The sequence below is a fragment of the Neofelis nebulosa genome, chromosome 15, assembly GCF_028018385.1.
Source record: "Neofelis nebulosa isolate mNeoNeb1 chromosome 15, mNeoNeb1.pri, whole genome shotgun sequence".
NCBI classification, from domain to species: Eukaryota; Metazoa; Chordata; class Mammalia; order Carnivora; family Felidae; genus Neofelis; species Neofelis nebulosa.
The window spans coordinates 66,321,366-66,336,046 of record NC_080796.1 but is presented as its reverse complement, the minus strand read 5'-3'; positions in this window follow the sequence as shown (position 1 = coordinate 66,336,046).

The following is a 14,681-nucleotide window of genomic DNA, read 5'->3' as shown; positions in this document are numbered from 1 at the left end:
AATAACTTGACCACTGTCACATAGCTCATTTCCACTTGACACAGAAGAAAAGGCCCGTTATTCATTTATTCATTCCACAAACTTCTCCTTGAGATACTTACTGTGTGCAAGATAGAAATTGCCAAAATCTCACCACCTGGTTTCTGTCAGACTTAGCTTCATTTCTTTCTAATTTGTTCAGCCAGCCTAAGAGCTCCTAGACAGATAGGTATTAACGTTATTTTGAAAAGCCTCCAGGGAAGAAAGTTTCTTATGTTCTCTTGGTAACTGAAGTTTCCCAGAACTTCCAAGGACTTCTTAAGGCTAATCTAAGACCCTCTCGCAACAACCGAAGCCAACTCCTTATGAGGAGATGGGGCACAACCACAGCCGAAGGGAAGTCTTTGAGAACAACCTCTCCTAGGAGGAAGGTAGACACAGTGAGATGGGGCCACAGGGTCAAAGAATATTAGTGCTCTCTGGGACCTTAGAGGCTAAAGATTCTAATTTCCTATTTTACAGGAAAGAAAATGAACCTAGGGAGAATGAACGATTTCTCCAGATTACTGAGCTATTTAATGGCTGAGCTAGAACCAGAGTCTGAGGCTGCTTGTTTCCAGGGGGGTAGGACATTGTGATTGAAAGCTGAAGGTTTGGGGGTGCCCGGGGGGCTCAGTCGGTTAAGCTGTCCTACTCTTGTTCCGGGTCAGGTCAAGATCGCATGAGATCAAGATTCATGAGATCAAGCCCTGTGTCGGGCTTTGCGCTGACAGCACAGAGCCTGCTTGGGATTCTCTCGCTCTCCCCCTCTCTCTCTGCCCTTCCCCCCACTCATGCCCACTCTCTCTCAAAATAAATAAATAAACATTAAAAAATAAAAAGAAAGCTGAATTTGGGAAGCGGGCTGGTTGCTTGCATTCCCTAGCTGTAGGACTAAGGCAGATTTTGCAGTCTTATATACTTGGGGCCTCGGTCTTGTCATCTGTAAAATGGAGTTGATATGTACCTCCTGGAGGTATTATGAGGGTTAAATGAGATCATCTATGTGAGTCCCCGAAGTGTACTAGTCTCAGGTATAGAAGGAGGGGCTAGGTTTATATTCCTTTCCCTACCCTGGACCCAGTCTTTTATTTACTATATTCGTTAATGTAACAAGTCACACCAACTCTCGCTGGCTTGGGACAGCAATAATTATTTATTACCTCTAACCGATACTTTTGGGCAGGAATTTGGCAGCTGCTTGACTGGGTGGCTCTGAGGTCTCATAAGTTTCCAGTCCGATGTCAGCTGGGGCTGCATCATCTGAGGGCTTGACCGAGGCCGGAATATTCAGCATGAAGGTGTTTTGCTCTTATGGCTGGCGGTCTCGATTCCAGACCACATGGGCCCCTCCACAGGGCTTCTTGAGGGTCCTCACTACATGGTACCAAGGGGCCCAAAGTGGAATCTGCAAATGCTATTTGTCATCTAGCTCTGGAAATCACACACTTCTGTTGTGTTCCATTGGCCACGCAGGGCCAGCTCTGATTCACTGAGGGAGGGGGCCACACAAGGGCACAAATACCAGGGGGTGAGGATCACTGGGGGCTGGCTGGCACACTGTCTCACGGACGAGGTTCTATTTCTGTGCCCTCTTACCTTCCTGTGTCCTGAGTGTTGATACGTTCCAATAATCACTCCTGGCTTCTCAGGGCTGACAGGGGCTGTGCCCCCCTTAGCGTCTTCTGGAGTTCTGAGGATGCTGTTTATAATTAGCCAAGCAATAATCCCCACCGCTGAGCCAACTCCAAGGCTCATCTGCTTGCTTCTCTGGAGGTTTTTAAATAGACAGGGATGTGTTAATGACACAGTACATTATCTGTCTGTTACCGTTTTGGCAGGCAGCGTGGAAACGTGACTTTTTTAAGGAGGAGTTAATCAGTATTTAAAAAGCAGCTCCTGTGGCAGAGGCATGAAGCAGGTATCAAAAGGCTGCCTGGGAAGGCTGAGGTTTCAGAACCCTGGGCCCTGACATCATGCCCTTTGAGTGGCTAGTGGGCATGACCAGCTGGGCTCATTACTACTGACATCTCCCCGCTTCCTCTGCACTTGGAATACATTGAATCTGCTCCCAAACTCAGCATCATCCTCACAGAGGAAGCCTGTGAAGTGTGATCGCTGCTTCTCTGCTGATAGTTCTCGAATCTATTTGCCCTGCCTCCTACCAAACCTAGCTCCTGAGCTCTGGAACACCTACTGCTCATTTTCATTTGGATGTTCCCCAAGTGCGCCAAAAACCGAACTCCTAACTTCCTTCCCACCCAACCTCATGGGTCCTCCTGTTTGCTACCTCAGTGAATGGCACCTTCGTTCTCCCTCTGGACCAAGCCAGACCCTCAGATGGTATGGGACGATGGTTAAGAGGGAAGGGTAGGAGGATGGGAGCCTGAATGCCTGGGCTGAGTCTCAACGCTGCTGTTCACAAGCTGGGTGGTCTCAATTTGTTCCACCTGACGTCCGGATTTAAAACTGGAGATAATGATAGAAACAATCCAGGAAGATTGTTGGGGGGAGTAAATGAGCTAGTTCATGCCTGGCATACAGCAAGAGCTCAATAAATGCTCTAAGAATCATTAAGCTCTTTGTATTCTCTCTCCTAAATGTTTCCTGAAACCATCAGCATTTTTACTTTTGCCATCTGTCAGCTTGGGTCCCCGTCCTGGCTCAGCGGGGCAAAGGCTTCCTGCTGCGATCTCTGCCGCCAGGGAGATATTTCAAAAGTACATATGCGAGTGACAGCATGTCCCTGCTTAACCGCAACTCCCTTTACTCTTAGGAGTTGGGGGCAAATCCCTTACGTGGCTCAAAGGTTGTGCGGGCGTTGCGTCTGCCTGCCTCTCCAGCCACGTCTCCCCCTCCTCCTACTGAGCTTTCAGTCCCTCTGATGGACCCCACCGTCTCTTATCTACAGGTCTCACACATTGTTTTTCCCTCTTCAAAGGAACATTACCCGGTTGAGCCCCTTCTCAGCATTCACTATGGATCTTATTGTTGAAGAAGAAAGGGAGAGGCAGGTAGAGGTGAAGCAGATCAAGGTGTCTCATCTCTTCTTTTCAAACTACTCCTAGAACTTCAATAGACCCCACGGATGGGGAGGCAGTGTTGGCCTCCCAGGTATCAGTGGTTTGAAGAGCTGTGGATGGAGGTTCTGAAGGCTGGAGCTTGAGAGTTCCCAGATGTGTCCTGTGACACCTCCAGTCGTGCCTCGTTGCCTAGCCCTCAGTGCCCTTGATCTTTTAATCCCAGTGACACATTGCTCCGTTGGGAAATTGCAAACGTGGACTTGGCCAGCCTCCCTCCACATCCTCCCTCGGTGATGCTGACTAATCTTCCCTCCTCTCCCTCCATGGATTAAACTTCGTTGAACATACCTGTCACCCGGCAGAGATCAGGATCACCTCCATATGCTCGGTGCCTATGGAATGGTGGCAGCTTAGCAAATATATGTCGGGTTAATATATGAAGGGGTTGCTCCAATTTTCAAGTATCATCTATATGTTATGAGTATCCTAAGGGCTATCAAAGGCTTCCTCTTTGCTAACCGTTTACTCTTATTTTCAGGAGTAAGTGCATTAATCAGATTCTTAGCTTGAATATGTTTGGTACTTCTTTGAAAAAAAAAAAAAGAACACAGAATTCCTGTTATGGTCCCATAAATATTTTTTGAGCATTTTATATGTACCAGGAGATGCTGGAGATCCAAAGGTGAATATGACGTAGTCCCAGCTTCTCATTGTCCTGGATTCGTCAGCCAGGAGTTAATAAGGTGTTGAAAAAACATTTGTTGGGCAGAAGACATGAATTGACACTTTTCTAAAGAAGACATCCAGATGGCCAACAGGCACATGAAAAGATGCTCAACGTCGCTCCTCATCAGGGAAATACAAATCAAAACCACACTGAGATACCACCTCACGCTGGTCAGAGTGGCTAAAATGAACAAATCAGGAGACTACAGATGCTGGCGAGGATGTGGAGAAACGGGAACCCTCCTGCACTGTTGGTGGGAATGCAAATTGGTGCAGCCGCTCTGGAAAACAGTGTGGAGGTTCCTCAAAAAATTAAAAATAGATCTGCCCTATGACCCAGCAATAGCACTGCTAGGAATTTATCCAAGGGATACAGGAGTACTGATGCATAGGGGCACTTGTACCCCAATGTTTATAGCAGCACTCTCAACAATAGCCAAATTGTGGAAAGAGCCTAAATGTCCATCAACTGACGAATGGATAAAGAAGTTGTGGTTTATATATACAATGGAATACTACTTGGCAATGAGAAAGAATGAAATATGGCCTTTTCTAGCAACGTGGATGGAAATGGAGAGTGTGATGCTAAGTGAAATAAGCCATACAGAGAAAGACAGATACCATATGTTTTCACTCTTATGTGGATCCTGAGAAACTTAACAGAAGACCATGGAGGAGGGGAAGGGGGAAAAATTGCAGAGAGGGAAGGAGGCAAATCGTAAGAGACTCTTAAAAACTGAGAATAAACTGAGGGTTGATTGGAGGTGGGAGGGAGGGGAAAGTGAGTGATAGGCATTGAGGAGGGCGCCTGTTGGGATGACCACTGGGTGTTGTATGGAAACCAATTTGACAATAAATTTCATATTTAAAAAAAAATAATAAAAATTTTAAAAAATTAAAAAAAATTGTTGGACGGATGAATAAATGATGAATATGAGCATCTAATTTTTAAAAAGCAAAGCTTTTCTTTTTTTAAGGTTTATTTATTTTTGAGAGAGAGAGAGCATGAACAGGGGAGTGGCAGAGAGAGAGAGAATCCCAAGCAGGCTCCAGGCTCTGAGCTGTCAGCACAGAGCCCAACACAGGGCTTGAACTCACGAACCGTGAGATCGTGACCTGAGACATGACCTGTCTTTGAATGCATTCATTCATTTATTCATTCATCCGAACTAGAGTTATTGAGCATCTACCGTGTTTTCGGTACATGAAGATCTGCTGGTCTCTGAATGAGAGCCGTTAACCCCACCCAAAATATTATAGGCCTTTCAAGACCAAATGAAATGTCAACACAGAGGAGCTATTTGCAATGCAGATGTGAAGTCACCAGCCTCTGTAATAAACTGGCTGATGAAACAGGCCCCGGGAGCTTCTTGTGAGAAGATCAGGTTTAGCAGCTTTAATGAATTACAGAGGCAGTGAAAACTGCATCTAATTTGTTTGTTGTCCATATCTCAGGTCATGACATCAGTCTGTACTCGGGCAGGACCGCCAGACTGCTGGGCCTGTCTGTAAACCAACAGACCTGCCTACAGATCAGTAATTTTTTTGTAAAGTTTATTTATTTTGAGAGAGAGCGAGAGGGAGTGGGGGAAGGGTAGAGAGAGGGAGAGAGAGAATCCCAAGCAGGCTCCGTGTTGCCAGCGCAGGGCCTGATGCAGGGCTTGAACTCACGAACCATGAGATCATGACCTGATCCATGACCTGAACCGACTGAGCCGACTGAGCCACCTCCAGATCAGTAATCTTTCACGTTTATGGGACAGAGTCCCTTTGGAGAATCTGCTGAAAGCAATGAACTCTCCCCAAGAGAATGTAGGCCCAGCATGCTTTGCATTCAGGTCTAGAGGTGAGTCCCTGGGAGCCCAGACTTAGGGTTGAGGCCTCTGGAGTAGAGCCATGTGCCTGATTCCAAAAGTGGTTCCCCAAAGCCTGCTTTCATGCCTTTGGAGATGGAGCTTGTATGCATAGGAGGGACTTCAGAAAGGGCTGGAGTGCAGGGGTGCATGTGGGCATCTGCCTGGTGTGGTTCCTGGAGCAGAAGCCCTTTAGGAGGGCCTCCATATCGTGCGGCAGCACCGGGCCCAGGCATTAAAAAGGAAAACTTCCCATGGCCCCTGGGTGGCTCAGTGGGTTAAGCATCTGACTTCGGCTCAGGCCATGATCTCGAGGTCTGTGAGTCTGGGCCCCGCGTGGGGCTCTGTGCTGACAGCTCGGAGCCTGGAGCCTGCTTCGGATTCTGTGTCTCCCTCTCTCTCTGCCCCTTCCCTGCTTGCTCTGTCTCTCTTTCTCAGAAATAAGTAAACATTAAATTAAAAAAAAAAAAAAAACAGGAAAACTTCCTCACTGTGTTTACTATGTTGCAGCTGGATTTCTTTGCTGGAGCACAGACGCCCAGAACTAAACTCAGAAAGACCTTTTCATGGGCTTTGAAGCAGATCCTGGCTGGCTGGTTAGGGCTGGTGGTGAACAGCACCTGGGGCTGGGCGAACAGCCCCCACCCCCTTGCATCTGTTCCCTCGGTGACCTCTCCTGCTCCTCACTCCAGAGGGGAGGTGGGAGAACAGCGTCTTCCTGTCCTGGTCAACAGAACTCTCAGTGCCTCAGAGGCTGCAAATCTTCCTTAGTGGCTCCTGAGTCACAACCCTTCTCTCCCGGGGAGCCTGGCCCAGTTTCCTTGAGGGGCTGAGCCAGAAGTGTTCTCCATTACACCTGACGCCAGGTGCCTCCTCGGTGGCAGCAGGGAGTTTAGGGACCCATTTCCCCAGAGGCCCCGGCGGAGAAGTGCCTGTGGACGACGTGGTTCCAGGTCAGCCCAGGGTGTGGGCTGCGGCCTCAGTCAAACCCCCCGAGCCCTGGGGTGCCCGCCCCACCCCTCCCCTCCCCAGACAGACACGGCGGGCGGGCGGGGTGGGGTCGGAGGTGCACAGACATTCAGTGTTTATTAAAAGCCCTGAGTGTTCAGTGCCTCGTTGGGTCTGAGCCCTCTTGCTGTCCTTCTGTTTCCAAAATCCCTGGGAGTTTTCAGGGCTGACACGAAATACAGGCAACTTCGGTGACACGCTGCTCCAGGCAGACGCTCGGACACGTCACCCCAGCTGGGGGGACCTGAGGGCCAGGGCTGGCGGAGAGCCGCGAACAGCGGGAGTTGGGGGTCACGGCGGTGAGCACGTGCACACGGACCGCGCCAGCGCTGGGCTTCCACCGCCCAATTCACTAGTTTTGCTTCCCAGGGTTGGACAAAAACCCAGCTTTTCCACTACTGGCGTTGCATGAAACTGGCTGTTTGAAATGTATTAGCAGCTGCTGTTACATCCAGCTGGCAGGGTGCCAGGGGAGGAAATTAAACTTTGCATCTCCCCAGCCCTCCCTCCCTCCCCGCTTCCTACCAACCCATTGATTCTGTTCAGACTGTGCCCGGGATGCCAGCTCCTGCCATGTGCCGAGACCGTGGATTTTCCAGTGAGTTCGGATATCCATTTAGCCTCTGCCAACCCACTGACGGGCTCTGGGCATCCTAATGTTATTCCACAGAAGGGCCCCTGCCTGCCCAGTGTCGACCTAAAGTGAGTACAGCCTGGGGGGAGATGGGGCGGGTGGTTACCAACATCTCCGTTTGGCTTTTCTGTGATGGAGAAGAAATAATTTACAAAAGTCAGAAAAGCCGTGTATGTCAACAGTTTAAGCAGTCAGCATGTGAATAATAAATATGGTTCTGTTTATTCTATGACAAGAAACTGTAATCTTTCATTGAGAGAGAGAATAACAAATGTACTGTCTTCTTACGAGATACTTACCAGCACGTTGACCACGGAAGCCCTGCCCCTCTTCCCCAGCCATTTTACCCAGACTGCCTCTTGGCACATGTCCAGGGCCGAGTAGGGGCCCCAGAAACGTCAAAGGCCTCTCTCCTGGCCACTGGGGAACTCCCGACCCCCAGGGGAGACAGCAGAACTGCTTCTTACACCCGTAACACAGGCTGCGATGAACACTTGTGCAAGAGAAAAAAGCATCTACAGTGAGCAGGGCGCACAGCACCCACCCATTCATGCATTCAGCAAACACTGAGGTTTTATCACGCTTCCAGAATGCTTCTTGCACTTGAGATGCAAAGATTAAAAAGTAGTTTCTGGGGCACCTGGGTGGCTCAGTTGGTTAAGCGGCCGACTTGGGCTCAGGTCATGATCTCGCAGTTCGTGAGTTTGAGCCCCGCATTGGCCTCTGTGCTCACGGCTCAGAGCCTGGAACCTGCTTCAGATTCTGTGTCTCCCTCTCTCTCTGCCCCTCTTCTGCTCACACTCTGTCTCTATCTCTCTCAAAAAGAAATGCACATTAAAAAAAAAGTAGTTTCTGTTTTCCGGGAATTCACAATGAGTAGACAGGGAAAAATATGACTTTTTTAGAGAAAAGACAGGTTCAAGTCTGGGCTTTGGCAAGTCACTTTTCCACTGGGAGCTTCTGTTTCCGCATCAGCAAAATGAAGAAGGAGAGCAGTCTCAAAGGGATGGTGAGGCTTTTGGAAATGAGATAAGGCGCGTGAGGAGATTTTTCTCAGGAAGCAGTAAAGTGCCGAATGGGAGTTTTTCTGAGCCCCCACGGTGGGTTGAGAGTTGGGTACACTAATCGGGGGTTCCTGGTTTGGAGCTCTCTCCACAAGACCTCAGTGTTCCCCCTGGGGGTCCCCGGATCCTGCCCCCTCAGGACACATCGCCTCTGTTTCTGCACTGGCCTTTCAAGGGGACGAAGACCCCACCTGCCTCTCCTCTCTGCCAGGAATCTGGAACCCTGGGTGGGGGGGTTGCTACCAAGATGTGGTGTGATACCTGCTGAAAGCCTTGCCCCTTATTTAGTTCTTTGTTATTTGTAAGATTTATTCCACAAAAATCTCAAACATATACAAAAGCAGAGAACATAGTATAATGAACCCTGTGTACTCAGTTCTCAATGTCAGCAATTATCAATACACATCCAATGCTGTTTCACTCATAAGCCCACATACTCGCCTGGTCCCCGGGATTATTTTAAAGGAAAGCATTTAATATTAAATGTTCCTTAATATTATCCAACATTTAGTTGGAGTTCACTTTTCTCCGCTGGTCCCACAGATGTTTTTATGAAGCACGTTTCTTCAAATCAGGATCCGAACAAGGTCCCCATGATGTATTTTGCTGCTATTTTGGCACGGGTGTGTGTTCCCCTAGTAGGGAGGGGAGAGTTGCTTCTGCAGGAAAGAGAGAGGATAATTTCAGGACTAAAATGCTCCTGCACGAAAGGTCCAGAGCACAAGTAGAGAAGCTGACTTTAGAGAGGCGTGGAGGGGGTGCCTGGGTGACTCAGTTATTTAAGTGTCTGGCTTTGGCTCAGATCATGATCTCGCAATTCATGAGTTCGAGCCCCGCGTCTGGCTCTGTGTTGACAGCTTGGAGCCTGGAACCTGCTTCAGATTCTGTGTCTCCTTTTCTCTCTGCTCCTCCCCTGCTCTCTCTCTCTCTCTAAAAAAATAAATAAACATTAAAAACAAATTTAGAGAGACATGGAGACACTTTCCCACCTGAACACAAGAGGAAACAGGATGTATGGCTTTAGAGGCCGACAATAGGAAGGTGAGGTGATTCTGATCTGGATGCTTCTATTTTCTCGATAAAGTATGAAGATGGGAGAATTGCTTTGGGCTGGGGAGAATCTGAGGACTACCCTGAATGATCTACTTCATTTGATAGGTAAGGAAAGCAAGACCCAGAGAAGAGACTTGCCCAAGGTTCCATGACAGTTAATAACAGGCTTAAGAGCAGAACCCAGCTCTCCCGGTTCTGAGCCCTGCATTGTTTTTACCCCTTGTTGCTGAGCAGGAGAACATGTCTCTGGTTTCCTCTAGAGATGGCTGGCTGGACTCTGGGGAGCTAACAGGGAGGGGGGTGTCCCTGGGGATTGACATTGACATTTCCACAGTAGCTTTCGTGAGTCTGGATATTGGGTTGCATGATTGATTGATTGATTATACGTGTGTGTGTGTGTGTGTGTGTGTGTGTGTATTTAATGTTTATTTATTTTTGAGAGAGAGAGAGAGACAGACAGACAGAGCGTGAGTGGGGAAGGGGAAGAAGAGGGGCAGAGAGAGAGGGAGGCCCAGAATCTGAAGCAGGGTCTGGGCTCCAAGCTGCCAGCACAGAGCCGGATGCGGGGCCCCAACCCAAGAACCATGAGATCATGACCTGAGCCACCCAGGTGCCCCTCAGGTTGCGTGATTTAAATCCAAGAGTTTGGTCAAGGAGGATACTCACAATTACAGAGTTTCAGACTTAAAGAGGCACCTGTGGGTGCCCCCAGGATTATGCTCATTGCTCGAATGTCTCTCAGAACACCTTACAATCCTCCAGTAAATGGTTGCTCAGCCACGTTTTGATCATGCGCAGTGACTGGGTGCTTGCCACCTCTCAAGCAGCTACTGTGGGACATCTCTAAGGGCAAGAAAACATCAGGCTAATGTGGGGTTGAGATCTGCCTCTGTATAATTTCTACCCGCTGAGTCTAATTCTGCCTCTGGAGCTGTGCAGTTAGACTCATCTCCCTCCTTCCTGACAGCCTTTCAGTTACTTGGAGCTTCCTCCCAGGTCCCCCTGCTGAGCAGTGACACTGCTTCTGAATCTTGAGAAGTAGAGCTGTCCCAGAACAGCAGCCTCTCCCCAAAGCTTGGAGGACCAGATTCTCTTAATCGCTTAATTTTTGTTGCTTGCTCTGGTAGATGCCAGGAAATCCACTTTGCTATGGATCCCATTTTCTGTTTCTTTTCTTTTCCTTTTTTTTTTTTTAAATGTTTATTTGTTTTTGAGAGAGAGAGACAGAGCACAAGTGGGGGAGGGGTAGAGAAAGAGGGAGACACAGACTCTGAAGCAGGCTCCGGGCTCTGAGCTGTCAGCCCAGAGTCCGACGCGGGGCTCAAACTCAGGAACTGAGTCCCACCTGAGCCAAAGTGGGACGCTCAACAGACTGAGCCACCCAGGCGTCCCTATTTTCTGTTTCTTAAAAATGCTTTCTCTTTTCATTTCAGTGCCCTGGGACCTCAACCACAACTCTCTAGTGCACTCCCCTTGTCTTACCTGTACCCTCGCACGTACCCCAGGCACACTGCAGGGCCTGCTTGCTTTTCCTTCCTCTGTTAGAGTCCTCCAAGTAGGCCCAGGGCACCAAGCCTCAACCAGGAGGCTCCTTCACTGGCTCACAGATCAGAGAGATCAGAGACATCAGAGACATCAGAGATCGGCAGATCACCAATAGGAAGTCTTTGACAGAGAAGGAGGGGATGCTTCTCAATGCAGCAGACACAGAATTGGAATCTTGTCTGGAATCCCTACACTTATTCCTTACTCTTCAAACTCTTTCCACCCATCAAGGCTTAACCTTGGATCTTTCTCCTCTGTGAAATCTTCCCAAACTACTCTAACCTATGCCAACTTCCTCTTCCTTGGGAAGCTTTATCTTAACAGCAGTGGCATCATGGGTAGGAGCTATCTTTACCTGGGGTGGGGCAGGGGGCTGGGGGAGGAATATCTTCTCACAGATATTGTTTAGAGTTGCAGCAATGGTGATAATAAAAAGCAGACCTTCCTTTAGTCCATCCATTGTTTGTAAATCCTCTGTGTACAAAGCACTTCCTCATCCCTCACAGTGGGAAGGACACCTCGGAGCGCCTACCTTGGTATGCCATTGCTTAAGGGTGATTCACAGCTTGCCCTATGGTTTCTCTGATAGTTGCATGAGCCTTAGTTTTCTCCCCCAACCCAGGCATAAGCCGCTGGTGGCTGGGATGGGTCTTACTGTCTTTAGCCAGCCCTTCTGAGCCTGGCACAGACCTGGGCGTGTACTCGCGGCTTCAGAAGTAACTGCCTGATTTCGTGAGTGAATAATTGGAGTGGTTCCTCGTTCCCAGAAGCTCCACAGCAGTGCATTGTAATTCTAATCTCCCTTGAAGTCATCCCTTCTGCTCGGCCTCAAGGAGGAGAGGGGACTGGAGTGAGTGGGCATGTGTGTGTGTGAGAAGGAAGACACAGGGAGAACCCTGCACGCCCACCACCCCAGGCCGTGGGAGGAGGCAGCACTGGAGTGCTATCTGGCCAGCTGGTCCACACTTACCCAGAATCCCCCGCTCTCATGGGGGGGGGGCAGGAATCCTCCTTCTGCTCCTCTTCTCTCGTCCTTACCCCTCCTCCCTCCCACCTTCCTTTCATAATTACTCTGATGGGATTTCAGAGACCAGAGCATCCCTTTCCTGACCTCAGCAGTCCATATGATTTCATTTTGATTTTGCTTTGGCTGAGCCCTTGACCTATTGTAATTATTTCCCCAAAGTGCCCGCAGTCCCCAGTGTGCTCGGCTAATTATCTGCAGAGCATGTGCACAAAGTGATCTCTCAGCTTCCAATGGATCTGGGGCTCTGCGAGCCCTCGCCTGTTGGTTAAGTACTGGGAGCTCTGGATGAATTTCTCATTCAGGGTGTTGGCACGTGGGAGGTTCAGTAAAGGCCCCATTCCTTCCGGAGGCTGGTCGTCAATGGGGAACACCCAGTAACCAAGAGTATGCTTTTCCTGGATATTCATCCCCACCGCATGGTGGCTAGCCTGCTTTCTGGGAATGAGGCCACCATGGGAAATAGTTTCATTCAATTACTTCTTCAATGCATTCCTCCATCTATTCAACATCTTTTGAGACTGTACTACATAGTAGACCTTATGCCAGGTACTACGTATCTGATGAATGAATAAAACATGGCCTCTGCCGTCAAGAATCTTGGTCTAGTCAATTTTAAAAACTGAGAATGAACTGAGGGCTGATGGGGGGTGGGAGGGAGGGGAGGGTGGGTGATGGGCATTGAGGAGGGCACCTGTTGGGATGAGCACTGGGTGTTGTATGGAAACCAATTTGACAATAAATTTCATTAAAAAAAAGAAAATAAATAGAAGTAGCTTAGAGAATTAAAAAAAAAAAAGAAATCTTGGTCTAGTCAAGGAAATGACAAGCACACAAGAAAGTCTTATATGCCAAAAGGGAGGCACAGATCAAATGCTACAAGAGTTTGTACCACAGAAGGGGAAATACACTTTTTTTTTTTTTAATTTTTTTTTTTTCAACGTTTTTTATTTATTTTTGGGACAGAGAGAGACAGAGCATGAACGGGGAAGGGGCAGAGAGAGAGGGAGACACAGAATCGGAAACAGGCTCCAGGCTCCGAGCCATCAACCCAGAGCCTGACGCGGGGCTCGAACTCACGGACCGCGAGATCGTGACCTGGTTGAAGTCGGACGCTTAACCGACTGCGCCACCCAGGCGCCCAAGGGAAATACACTTTTAAAGAGGGGAAAGGATATGGTTAAGCTGGACTTGGAAGATGGGTTTGCTTTGGATATTGGGAAGCAGAAGGTGGAAGAATCCCACTGCGTGGGTGAGTCTGCAGCACTTTCTCCTGAAGGCCAGTCAGGGGACCCCAGCTTCCTAGAGAGCAGTAGCGAAGCCTCTACAGAAACCTTGCTAGCCCCAGTCCTCACTCCCTCCCAACCAGAGCAGTGATCCTCTGGACCCTGACGCTCAAGGTCACATTCATGAAGTGTCATGGGCTTATGGCTCCACCGCCTTCTTTCTGGCTCATCTCACAGAAGCTGAAGAACTTTCCCACCTCCTTGCTTCCCACCCTGCCCTCTCCAGGGACTGGATGAATTGCTCTAAATGTCAAAAAAGCTACCGCTGCAGACTGAAGACCTGAGAAGCCCACCCACCATGCTTCTGGACCTGCCCCTCGCCTGTGCTTTCTTACTTTTGTTTTTGCTTAAGCTTATCTTCCCTCCTGCTCGCTCCTCCCAGGGCTGACTCTTCATGTCCTTCCAGATTCGGCCCCCATACTGCCTCTCCCTTGGGATCCCTCCCCACAATCCAGGCTGTGATTTATGCCCCTCTCAGAGTTCCCATAAATGCCACCGTTGCACAGAATGGTTTGTATTTGAACCTATGTGCTGTTGGTTCTTTGAGGGCAAGAACTCTGTGTTTTTCCATCACCGGTGCATATACATAGTAAGTACTTAATTGGTGTTTGTTGGCTCAAGAAATGCAGGCGGGGTGCTCTATAAAGCAGATGCCTCTGCAATGTATGTGGGTTGGAGAGAAGGACTTTGCACATTTTTTCTTTCTTTTTTTTTTTTTTGAGAGAGAGAGAGAGAAAGAGAGGGTGCAACCGAGTGAGGGGCAGAGAGAGAGATAGAGAATCCCAAGAGGGACAGAGGGAGAGAGAGAGAGAGAAGTGGGGCTCACCTGAAGCGGGACTTGTGCTCACCCAATGTAGGACTTGAGCTCATGAACCGTGAGATCATGACCTGAACCAAAGTCGGATACTTGACAGCTGAGCCACCCAGGTGCCCACGCATTTTTCTTAAAGCTGTCATGATATTTACATTATGTCACTGCAGTGGCCATTTTCTGGCAAGCCAGGAAGACCTGAAAATGGGCTCCAAAGTGAGAAAGCCTACGGGATGTGATGGGAGGTGGTGATCTACAGTGGCCTATAGACCTGGGAGCTGGGAGACCTTCTGGGTTGACACTCTTCTCTTAGACAGATGTGTGGCCTCTGTCAAACCTAGGCCTCGATAGTCTTCAGGAGGTCAAATGTTCTCAAAGTGGAGTCCCCAGACTCCATCAGTATCACCTGGGAACTGGTTGGAAGTGCAGATTCTCAGACCTTCCCTAAACCTACTGGATCAGAAACTCTGGGGGTGGGGTCCAGCCATCTGTAATCTAACAAGTTGTCTAGGTGATTGAGACGTGCTGAAGTCCGAAAGCCTGTGGTCTAGCTCAGTGCTCCTTAAATGGCACTCTAAAAATCACTTGGGGAAACTTATTGAGAATGAAGGTCCCTCGACCCCATCACAGAAGCTG